This window comes from Natrix helvetica (genome assembly GCF_964273705.1).
Source record: "Natrix helvetica genome assembly, chromosome: 1".
NCBI lineage: Eukaryota > Metazoa > Chordata > Lepidosauria > Squamata > Natricidae > Natrix > Natrix helvetica.
The window spans coordinates 200,982,280-200,993,412 of NC_138548.1; positions in this window are offsets into that span (position 1 = coordinate 200,982,280).

The following is an 11,133-nucleotide window of genomic DNA, read 5'->3' on the forward strand; positions in this document are numbered from 1 at the left end:
TCATTTCAGTTTGAATTAACTCCAATCAAGTGTAGCTTGCTCTATTGCAGTGACGTGACGTTTACAGCTTGTGAGGCAGCAATTTTTTTTAGACTTGTGGACTTCAACTCCCAGAATTCCACAGTCAGGCATGCTCAGTTGCGACCTGCCGCCCTCCGCCCTGGGATTCGGATACGGCACCGCCTGCCAGAGCTGCGCGGAATCCGGGGCGCGCTTGTCGGGCGAGGGCAGCGCAGATGGGGAGCGGACGGAGTGGAGGAAGCCTTTCCCCCCCCCCCCGCTTCCCGCACCCGAAAGAACAAAGGGAACCTCTGCCGCTGCCCGGGCAACCTGGCCGGCCTCTCTCGCGGCGGCTCTCTGGTGCCGAGCTTGGGAGTCCTGCAAGCACCGCAGGCTGGACTGGAGCCTCGAGTCTAGGGCAGCGAGTCATTCGATAGAAAACTTGCCTCTTGGAAGGAATGACTCGGCTTGGCTCCTGCTTTGCCTCTCCTGCCTCTTCGCTTCTCCGTTCGGTCGTTGGGCGGCAGATCGAAAGCGGGAGCCAAGCTGGGTCATTCCTCCCAAAAGGCAAGTTTCCCATCGAATGACTCGCTGCCCTGATGATGAGAGGTTAGGCTGTGCCTCACTTGACTGCATGTCACTGCTCTATTGCAATGTTTCTCAACTTTGGCCACTTGAAGACACTTGGGGACTTCAACTCCCAGAATTCCTCTGCTAGCCCAGCTATGCCTAAGACTATGCTGGTTGGAGAATGGCTCAAGTGGCCAAAGCTAAGAAACCCTATTCTATTGGTTAGCCTTCTGCAGAAGAGGGATCCGAGGACAATAAATCCGCCGTATCAGTGAATTTTGCCACACTTTATGACCTTTCTTGCCACAGTTGTTCATTGAATCAAATTTCTTAAATTAATAATGTGATGGTTACGTGGATTTGGCTTCTCCATTGACTTTGACCACATGAGCACTGCAACCATCATAAATATGAATCAGTTGCTAAGTGTCTGAATTCTGATCACGTGATCAGGGGGATGCGGTAATGGTGGTTAAGTGTGAAAAATGGTCATAGATCATTTTTTCCAGTGCCATTGTAACTTCAAACAGTCACTAAACAGATGGTTGTAAATCGAGGATTAGCTGTAATATTCAGCTTCCTTCAGTAAACTCGTAAAGAGAGTAACAGTGCCTTATGGATTGCTGATGCTTGCAGCTTTTCTTCTAAAGCAAAAGAGTTCTACAAAGTAGCACCTCAGTCTGTATTAAACTGGATGAACAGAATGGTATTGCATACTTATGTGATGAAAGAAATGTCCTTCTGGGTTCGGCTCCAAGTGGGGAAAAAGACACTGGAGACATGGAGGCTGCTTGGAAAGATGGTTTTAATGGTGGACAGGACCGCATGGCTTGAGTCCTGAACAGAAAAGATGATCACATGCTTCAATGTTGGTGGAGAAGAAGAGAGAAGGGAAGAGAAGAGGAGGGTGAAGAAGGGCTTGCAGGGCTTTTTATAATCTGTTCTGCCCCACCTATCTGTTTCCTGTTCCTGTGTAAGAAATATATTCTGATTGGTTGTCAGACTCACATGGGCCCATGCAGGGGCAAACCTCTAGGCCAGTGGTGGGCAACCTTTTTTTTCAACTGAGCCAAATCTCGCCAAAACCACGATTGAAATTTATTTTGAGAGCCACATTTTTAAAACCGAAAATACATAGGATGGTACACTGTTTTTAGTTTCAATAAACTCTGGCATTTGAAGCATGCAAGTCTTAAAGCTGTCAAGTTACAAGATCCTTGCATCCCTAACCCTTTAGGAAAAAACCCCCAAGGGGTCTTCAAACCTGACAGCTTTAAGACTTGTGGACTTCAACTCCCAGAATTCCTCCTTGGCTAATTTGCTACTGCCCACCCGGCTCCCCGGTTAGATTTTTGCTGGGAGGGGGCGGGGGGAAAGCTCCTTAGCCTCCATTTCTTTTTCTGCCTCCTCGCTTCTCGTCCCCGCTCGACTTCAGGATCCTCCCTAATCATTGTGGGTCGAAAAGAAAAAAGGGAAAGGGGCGCTTTTTTTTTTTAAATTGAAAAAGTTTTATACAAACAAATTTTCCCCCTCTTAACCCCCCCCACTATACAATGTAAATCTCATACACATGCTATGCCCCCTCCCCTCCCCCCAACCCCCCCAAAAAATTTCTCATTCAAATATTATACTAAATACTTTACCCCCTCCCCTCCCCCATCTTAAAATAGATTACTCATTCACATATTATACCCCCTCACCTCCCAACAAACATAATATAAGTTTCTCTTAAAGTAACAATAGCCCATTAATCCCATCTTCTAAGTTAATTAAACATATATTTAGGGGTGCTTGTTTTGAAGTGCCCGAGAGGAGGGAGGGGAGCGGGCGCCCGGCACACAGAAGAGCCGCATTAAAATGTGTAAAGAGCTGCATGTGGCTCGCGAGCCGCGGCTTGCCGACCACTGCTCTAGGCTGAGTTTTGAATCCAGGTTTGGTTGAATTCTCAGATGCCATGTGGTCAGTTGAGTAAAGTGCCAATATTATCATGCCTTAATCCCATCCCCCTGGAGCAGAAGGGGAGAACTCTTTATTATGTAAAGTGGACTAGCTTGGCCTTCTTAATGGCCCATTGATAAAGTGAGAATGGGCAGGAAGCTGCAGGAATTTCCTTTGTGTTTAAAATGTGTTTCTCCCTTTTTCACATCCAGGAAAATATAATATTCTGCCTTATCAATATTTCCTAGGATATTTCATTTTTCTGGGAGAGGGCTGGGTGATAACTTCCTACATATGTGATAGTCTGTTCAAAGGGTATTAATTACCTGAACTCCAGAGTACAGGCTGGCGTTAATGGAAAGCCTGAAACTGTAAAGGAGGACATAAAAATTAGAAGGGCAGGAACTAGGATTTGTTTCCAAAAGAATAAAATTGCACATATTTTCTTTTCCCCCCTTCCTTCCTTCCTTCCTTCCTTCCTCCCTCCCTCCCTCCCAACACTTTATATAACTAGGTCTAAAATTCTGTTACTGAAGTCTGTAAATACAAAGCAATATGAGAGGGACAAATAAGGAGTGCTGTATAACTCATTACCACAATTTTATTCTCCCACTATAACAAATATTATCCAGGTGAAAAGCTTGGGTAAGCTTCTTCCTAGTTCAGAGGATGATGCTTCTTGAAATGTAAAGTGAAAAATAATCAAGATAGTGACAGAAGTCAGAACGAATTGGGGCTTTTAGTTGTACATGCAAAGTTGCCATTTTGAATTTTTTGACCCCCATGCAAGGCCTAATGAAGAGGGCTACAAACATCCCATTTTCTGCATCTTTTCTACACAGGTCTTATTTTCTTCTCCTTCTCCTTCTCTCTCTCTCTCTCTCTCTCTCTCTCTCTCTCTCTCTCTTGCAGAAAAGGCTTTGTTTTCCTCCAGGTGCATTTTATGCACGTTGGTTTTCATGGCTAAGGTGGAATTTGAACCTATGGCCTCCTGCTTACTAGCCTGTGCCATTAGACCAACCTGGCTCTTGCCTCTGTTTAATCTATGTCATTTGTGGGTGCCAATGTAATAATTCATATTTATAGATTTGTGGGATTATAAATCCCAGAATTCCCAGATGATATGATCAGATTTGGGAAGGAATATTTACAGCAACTTGGTATTGTAGTATTATTTAATCCCTTACTGAAATTGAGGATGGAAATAACAACCACTTTGTACATTTTTTGATTCACCCAGATATTGATATTAAATTATTTTTTACAATAACCTCCTAATGAAGGGCTTAAGAACCAACCTCTTGCATTTCATCTTCTTGTTTTTTTCAAACTAAATTGAATGTGACACATCCAGATTGCCCCTCAGTGCTACACAATGCCTGCATTTCGGTGCCAAAAATGGACATGCTATGCAATAGTTAAAACATTCCTATTTCAATTTCACTTGTGTCTGTCATCTGAATTATTCACAGTCCTGTTGAAAACAGAGTATAGCAAGCTAGCCAATCCCCAAACGAAACAAAGCATGTAGCAATAATACAGCCATTTAAATGGTTGCTTTCAGCTACACTCAACAGATCAGGCTTTCGTTCAAAATCAGTCAGTGGGATACACTCTTGATTCATTTGTTTCTGTTCATTGGCATCCAGATACATTGTACTTTTTTAAAAAAAGCCCAACCCTCTCCTTTTATTCACAGGAAGAGACCAAAAGCATATGTGCATTTGAACGTTATTATTAACTCTCCTTTGGCTAGCATAAAGCAACAAGGTCAGCTAGTTTTCCATTTGAAAAAGAATAATAGTTAAGGATGCTAAACAAATGTCCTTTTAAAGGATGATGCCTTTTAAATAATTTAAGATGCTTGAAAGATGCTTCAGCAACAGAAGCAGGAAGTTCTTGTAGGGAACATCCAGTTCTTTCATTTACTAGAACACATGTTTATTTACTTTCCTCTAATATCCCCCCCCCCTCTTTTCAGGACACATTTAAAGAGATTTGTAAAAGGGTAGGTGGTTACATGTGGTATAAACATCCTGTAAAAAAGTATCCACTAGTATAGGTAACAAATGCTGCTATTTTATCCTTTAGAACCTCTATGATTTTAGACCTATGTATTTTATATTAAAAAATATTCCAAGTCTGAAATATGGGGAAGCTTCTTGGATGAGAATGGGGAACCTTTGAAGAACACATGCCTTTATTAAGCTAGATCTCTAGATAGAAAAGATGTGTTTTATTTGGAAAAGGAAAATAAAGGAAATAACAAGGGAAAATAACAACCACGCAGAATTCAAAGTAAAATAGATATAGGTAGTCCTCAACGTATGATTGTAATTGAGCCCATAATTATGGTTGTAAGTTTTGAAGGTTGAAAAGCGGGTCATCATATATCTGCGTCCAATTTTATGATCATTTGTGGCAGTTGTTAAGGGAACCTATTGTTTGCTATGGCATGTCTTTTGCCAGAAACTGGAAGTGACCGTGGGATGCTGCAAGTGGCCATAAATTAGGCCAGTGACCGAATATCTCAAATTTGGTCATGTGATTGCAGTGTGGTGCAGTGGTGGGATTCAAATTTTTTTACTACCTGTTCTGTGGCTTGGTGGGTGTGGCAGGGGAAGGTTACTGTAAAATCCCCATTCCCTTCTGATCAGCTGAGACTCAGGAGGCAAAGAATAGATGGGGGCAGGGCCAGTCAGAGATGGTATTTACTGATTCTCCGAACTACTCAAAATTTCCGCTACCAGTTCTCCAGTACTGGTGAGAACCTGCTGAATACCACCGCTGGTGTGGTGGCAGCGGCCATCAGAACTTTGAATCTGGGTTGTAAGTACCTTTTGGGGAATTTGTTGTCATTGTGAATGAGCAGTAAGCAATACAATCATTTTATAAAATTTGGAGGATATGTGAGGACCAACCTCTAGATTCCTGTTTTGCCCAATAAATGAAAATGTTCCATCTCTGATGCCTTAGATCTATTTTTTTGTATTTATATATTCGATAATTTATATCTCCCCTTCATTATTTTCACAAATAATTCAAGGGGATGAACATATCCAGCACACCTTTCTCCTCCTATTTTCCCCACCAAAACCACTGTGTGAGGTGAGCTGAAAGTGAGTGTCCAAGACTATCCAGTTGGCTTCCATGGCTAAGGTGGGACTTGAACTCACGGTCTCCCGCTTTTAGGCTTGGTGCTTTAACCCACTAGACAAATTGGCTATCTAAGCAGAAAATCAGAAACTATCTAGTGACTGAAGTCACCTTTCTAAATACCCTTATGTCTAGTTTTTCCCCAGTTGTGCCTTTGGATATAAAGGCTTCTCTGAAGAGGCTTTCTGAGGAAACAAAAGCTAGCAGGATTTGCCAACAGACGGTCAGTTTACCAGATGCTTTAGGCGGCACTGTTGTACCACATTTAAAAGCCAGGAGATGCTTCTGTGCTTTCTGACCACAGACCAGGCAGCTTGCATGTTTGGTTTCATGCTGAGTCTCTTTTCCCAAGTTCCCAGATTATTCTTCTCATGAGTCTTTTTTCAGCAATTCTCTTGAGGAAAGTCCCTCAAAGGACAGAGATTCTTTCCTCAGCAAAAGAACCAATAGCAGAAAAAATAAGAAAAGGAAAATAAACATCCAGACCCAAGTCCGTGTTATGGGTTACTTAGCAGTTCTTCTTTTTCTCTGCAGACTTTCCCTTGCTCTATTTTTGAATTTCTACATTTGTCTCCTTCCTGTTTTTTGCACTCAGTGCCATCTTCCAGGTGAAACTCCTGGTAGCAGCATTGCAGCATTAACAAGAGACAAGTTTATAGTTTGATCAAGCAAATGCCTGATGAGCTTTTATTCTGCAATAGCAGGTTGCCAACACAGCCTGGAGGTTTATGAAACCACTGGTATCTATCATGCTGGTTGGCTGCATTCATTTTGATTGTGTCAGAGGGTCTATCAGTGTTCCAAGTCTAGCCAAATACACTTCTACCTGAACTATCACAGGGACGTTTCCACACGCTATCTCTTGGGCAACAGATCTTATGAATGAGAGGAGCTTGCCCTATGGTATAGTTTACTTCCCTACTACCCTTCTGTTGGGAAATGCTTAATGAGGCATTAAAAACCCTCACTTGGTGGCAATAATAGAAAAATTGCTCTAAAACATTCACCCCATAATTTAAAAAAGGAACAATTTAAGAGACACACTTGAGAAAATATTATTATTTTTTTGCTGAAAACTAAGGGAAGGATTGCCGATTGCAGCTCTCAAGCAGTGGTGGCCGGCTGCAGATTCGGACCAGTTCAGGCGAACCAGTAGTTGCGACCTGTGGGTGGCCGCCCTTGCCCACCCATCCGCCCTGGCACTATGCTGTCCTATTTAGCCTTGTTTTTTATGCCACACACATGCGTAGAAGGCATGTGAGTGAGCGAAGTGCATGTGTGGAAGGCCGCACGCATGCGTGGATGGCATGTGCTCACAACCAGCGAACTGGTTGTTAAGGTAAGTGTAATCCACCTCTACTCTCAAGTGGGAGCAATCCTGGGGGTGTGGCCTGAATCTCAGCAACAGGACGTGTTCTCCGGGGGGGCTCTCTGAAGAATCGTCAGATTTCATGCAATGTTGAGGGATGTTAAATCATAGCTGCCTTGTGGGGGCAGTGAAGAGGGGGAGCATAAGTAGGTGTGGTTGGGGAACCCACAACTCCCCTAAAACACCTGCAAATTGCTATGCAATTGCTCCTGGACCTAAAGCAGGAAATTCAGCCATTGTGAGCTTCCACGGCTGAGCAATTTGGAAAATCAGCGAAGTGCTTCGTCTGGGTGAGATAACAAGATTGCATGAAAGTACAACATTCCTGTAATTAATCTTAACCTCCGGTTGAAAAACTTTTTAAAAGAAAGAGTGGCAGGAGATAGGGGGGGGGGATGGGACGGGCATTAGAAAGCTCTCCCACCCTCGGACCAGCAGCGAACAGACAGATGGAGCCATTAACAGAATAAAAGAAACAATAGATCTTGAGAACTGTTTAACTGTTGAAGGGCTAGAAAGCAAACTTAACTTTGACTTTGACTTTACTCTTTACTTTTTACAGACTTTTACAAACCTTTACCTTGCACATTTGTTTTTCTAGTAATGCTAATAATTTTTGACAATCTCTCTGTTTTCAAGCAGTGAACTTAAAAGATAGAGATGATGAATTATTTGTTTGCACTGCCATCTAATGGTAAATAAAAGCTGGTTGAACAAATTTGGCAGTAGAAGAAAAAAAGAACAGAGCTACCTAGGAAAATGACCTTGAAGGAGGGCTGATAACAATATGGGAAAGAGTGAAAGGGAAATACTATTTAGAAATTCCAATGTGGCTTTCAACAATGGAAGCATTGACATATCCAAATATTAGTAGTACAAAAAAACATCATTAGATATAAAGATATTTTAACAGAAAGGAGGGAATTAAAACAAAAACAAGAATTAGAAAAACAAGGGATTGATATAGGATGGTTTCCACAATTGCAAATACAAGCAAGATATGAAAAAGATAAAAGGGAATACGGTTTTAACTTAGGAACTTCGGAGCAGGATAAGATATTTATGGGAATGGAAGAAAAAATAATTAAGAAACTATATAGCTACCTACCGTGTTTCCTCGAAAATACGACATGTCCTGATAATAAGGCCATGCCACATTTTTCTGGTGGGCAAAAATATAAGCCCTCCCCTGCAAATAAGCCCCCTGGACAACCCCCCACCTCAGAGCGCCGCTCACCAACCTAGCGGTATCCCGAAGGTGCCAAGCCATGGGAACCAGGGGGGAGGCAAAGGTGATCTCGTTGCTTGGTGCCGGCGGGATACTGCTTGGTCCAAATAAGAAAATGAGTGACATTTTTGCTAAAAGTTTGCAGAGATACTTCATATTGAAATCTTTAGGTCATATTAACACTTACTTAGGTGTTCAGATTGACAAAACACAGAAGGGGGTTAGTCTTTCACAAGAGGAGAAAATTGACCACATTCTGCATCATTGCAACTTGAAAGATGCTAACACAACAAAGACACCCATGCAAACAGATTTTCACAACTTAACACATGAACCAAATCCTGAGTTCGAGAATCAAACACTTTATCGTTCAGTCATTGGGTCACTGTTGTACATTAGTAGTTGGACCAGACCCAACATTGCACTTAGTGTTAATCTCTTATCACGACACGTAGGTAAGGCAAAACAATTTCATTGGACATGCGTTAAGAAGTTACTGAAATACCTGAAACACTCTAAATACATGAAGTTATTGCTAGAACCAACACATACTGATTATGCAGAATTATGTTGTTATGCAGATTCTGATTGGGCAAGTGATAAGAAATCACGCAAAAGTACTTCAGGTTACATGATGTTCCTGAATGGATGCCCTGTTTACTGGCAAGTGGGAAAACAGAGTTTTGTTTCGTGTTCATCTATTGAAGCTGAATATGCTTGTGTTTCAGATGCATGTAATTCTCTAACATGGTTTGATGCTTTGATCGCAGATATCTGGACACGTCCGATTCACCAATCACCGTGATGGAAGATAATGAATCAGTGGTTTATATTTCTGAGTTACATTTCACAGGTTCTAGGTCCAGACACATTGACATTCATTATCAAAACACAAAGCAATTAGTTAAACAAGGTTTTGTTAAATTGCAATATGTATCTACACATGATCAAATTGCTGACATGCTCAACAAACCGCTTCCAGCAGCTCAACACGAATATCTGCGGAAGATGTGCCTTATTTGATGTCATCCACCCAACTAGCAAAAGAAGGGGTGTCACTGCGTTAATTGGTTTGCTAGCTGTGTTGAGATTTATTGCGCATGTCACAGTTCTTATCTGCAATGTTTTATTGCGCAGGTCACACATTCTTAACTTTCACTTCTGATCTTTTGTTCGCCTGCCAAGGAAGGTAGGCACATAGCTCTTGCCAAGATGTAATTAATTCAGTTAGCAAGTTTGTATTTTAATAAAATGTTTTTTATTAGATCATGCTTCGGGTTTATTTTTGCTTATTCAAGAAGTATACTTTGAGGAGAAGCCACGATCCATCATCATTAATTACAAAGGGTTTAAATTATATACTTGTCAGTCTTGGCAATAGGATTGTTGAAGATTATGTCAACTGTGAGAATAGTCACTTTTCAGTGTTAAAACTAGTACTTTAAAATACCACAGTCCATCTGGTAAACTCTTGTGGTCTTGGTGTGGTCAAAATGAGTACTTGTTAAATACATGTTTCCCCCCCCCCCCACATGATCATGAGGATTAGAAAAAAATATTGGGACAATGAAAAAGGCTCTTTAGCTATAAAACGCACAACCACTACCAATTTGCTTTGAGTTCAGGGCTGCTGTCATAAAAAATAGATGATTTATCCCATGGAGACAAAATTGTATTTCCCTTCCCAGAATTGCTAGCTTGCTTTCCATAACAGTAAAATCAGACTCAGAGTTTGTGAAGTGATAAGAGACTCACCCAGGATATTATTCCAGTGGCTCAGGAGGGGACACTTATCTACTTCTCTATTTTCAGCAGTCCAGGGAATGAGTTCAAGAGTACATGGAAGATTGGCAAGCACAAGATGTATTTGATAAAATATGAAGTTTATGATCAATTACTCATAGGCTGCCTCTAGTTACCGTATTTTTGAGCTGCTGCACATGAATGCTCTTCCTGCCAGCCCTTTGAGGTAGACCAAACAGAAAACCAAAACTGGGAGTATTAACAGTACCTTTATTGTAAAGCTACAGTAATCTTGCAAGCCTGAAAGCACTTTCTCTCTTCCTTCCCTTTACTTTCCAGAAAGCTAGGAAGGATCCCTTTGGAGCTTTCTCCTGGGCTCAGATGTCTCTTATCACAGTTGCCTAGGCAGCAGCTCTTCCCCTGTTGCCCAGGCAGCCCATTACACCCTCCCCTTGCATACAAATCTACTCACAGGTTCCTCCCCTCTAATATCCTGGGCACCATTATGCCACTGCAGCATTAACCTGATTGTCAAAGTTAGCAGTTGGTTATATTATGACCCTAATACTTTAAAAAATGGGAGGGAATGCTCTGTAGGCGTCCTTGATTTCAATGGTTTTCAAAGAAAGTCTTCCTTGTTCTACCTCTCCTGGCTGCAATCTCAGCTATCTTTGAGTCTCCAGCTGGTCAAGTGACATCACGTGATATTTGATAACTCATTAGGATTTTCAAAGTCATTGAGAATATTTTTGCTTTTAAGCTAATTAAACTTCCTATCTGTCAGTTTATCTGTGCAATTTTGTTGGATATTTTGGGTCACTAGCAATGTTCCCTCTAAGCTGCGTGGGTGCGCAGCCACGCACGTGGCAACAAAACATCCTGCAGCAGTTTCCAACTGCCACGCAGTGGTTTTTGTGAGACACCTTCCCTGATAATAGGAGAGGAGAGCCAGCCTGGAGTCAGCAATCAGTTCTAGGTCCACAAGGCAGAAAGTAGCTGAGAGAAGGGGTGTGGGGGTTGGGAGAAGGCATGGGACGGGCTCCCAGCAGCGGCTGCTCTGATTGGCCATTTGCGAGAGGGAGGGAGAGCATGAGCATGTGTATCCCTCCTTCCTTCAGCCCAACACTTT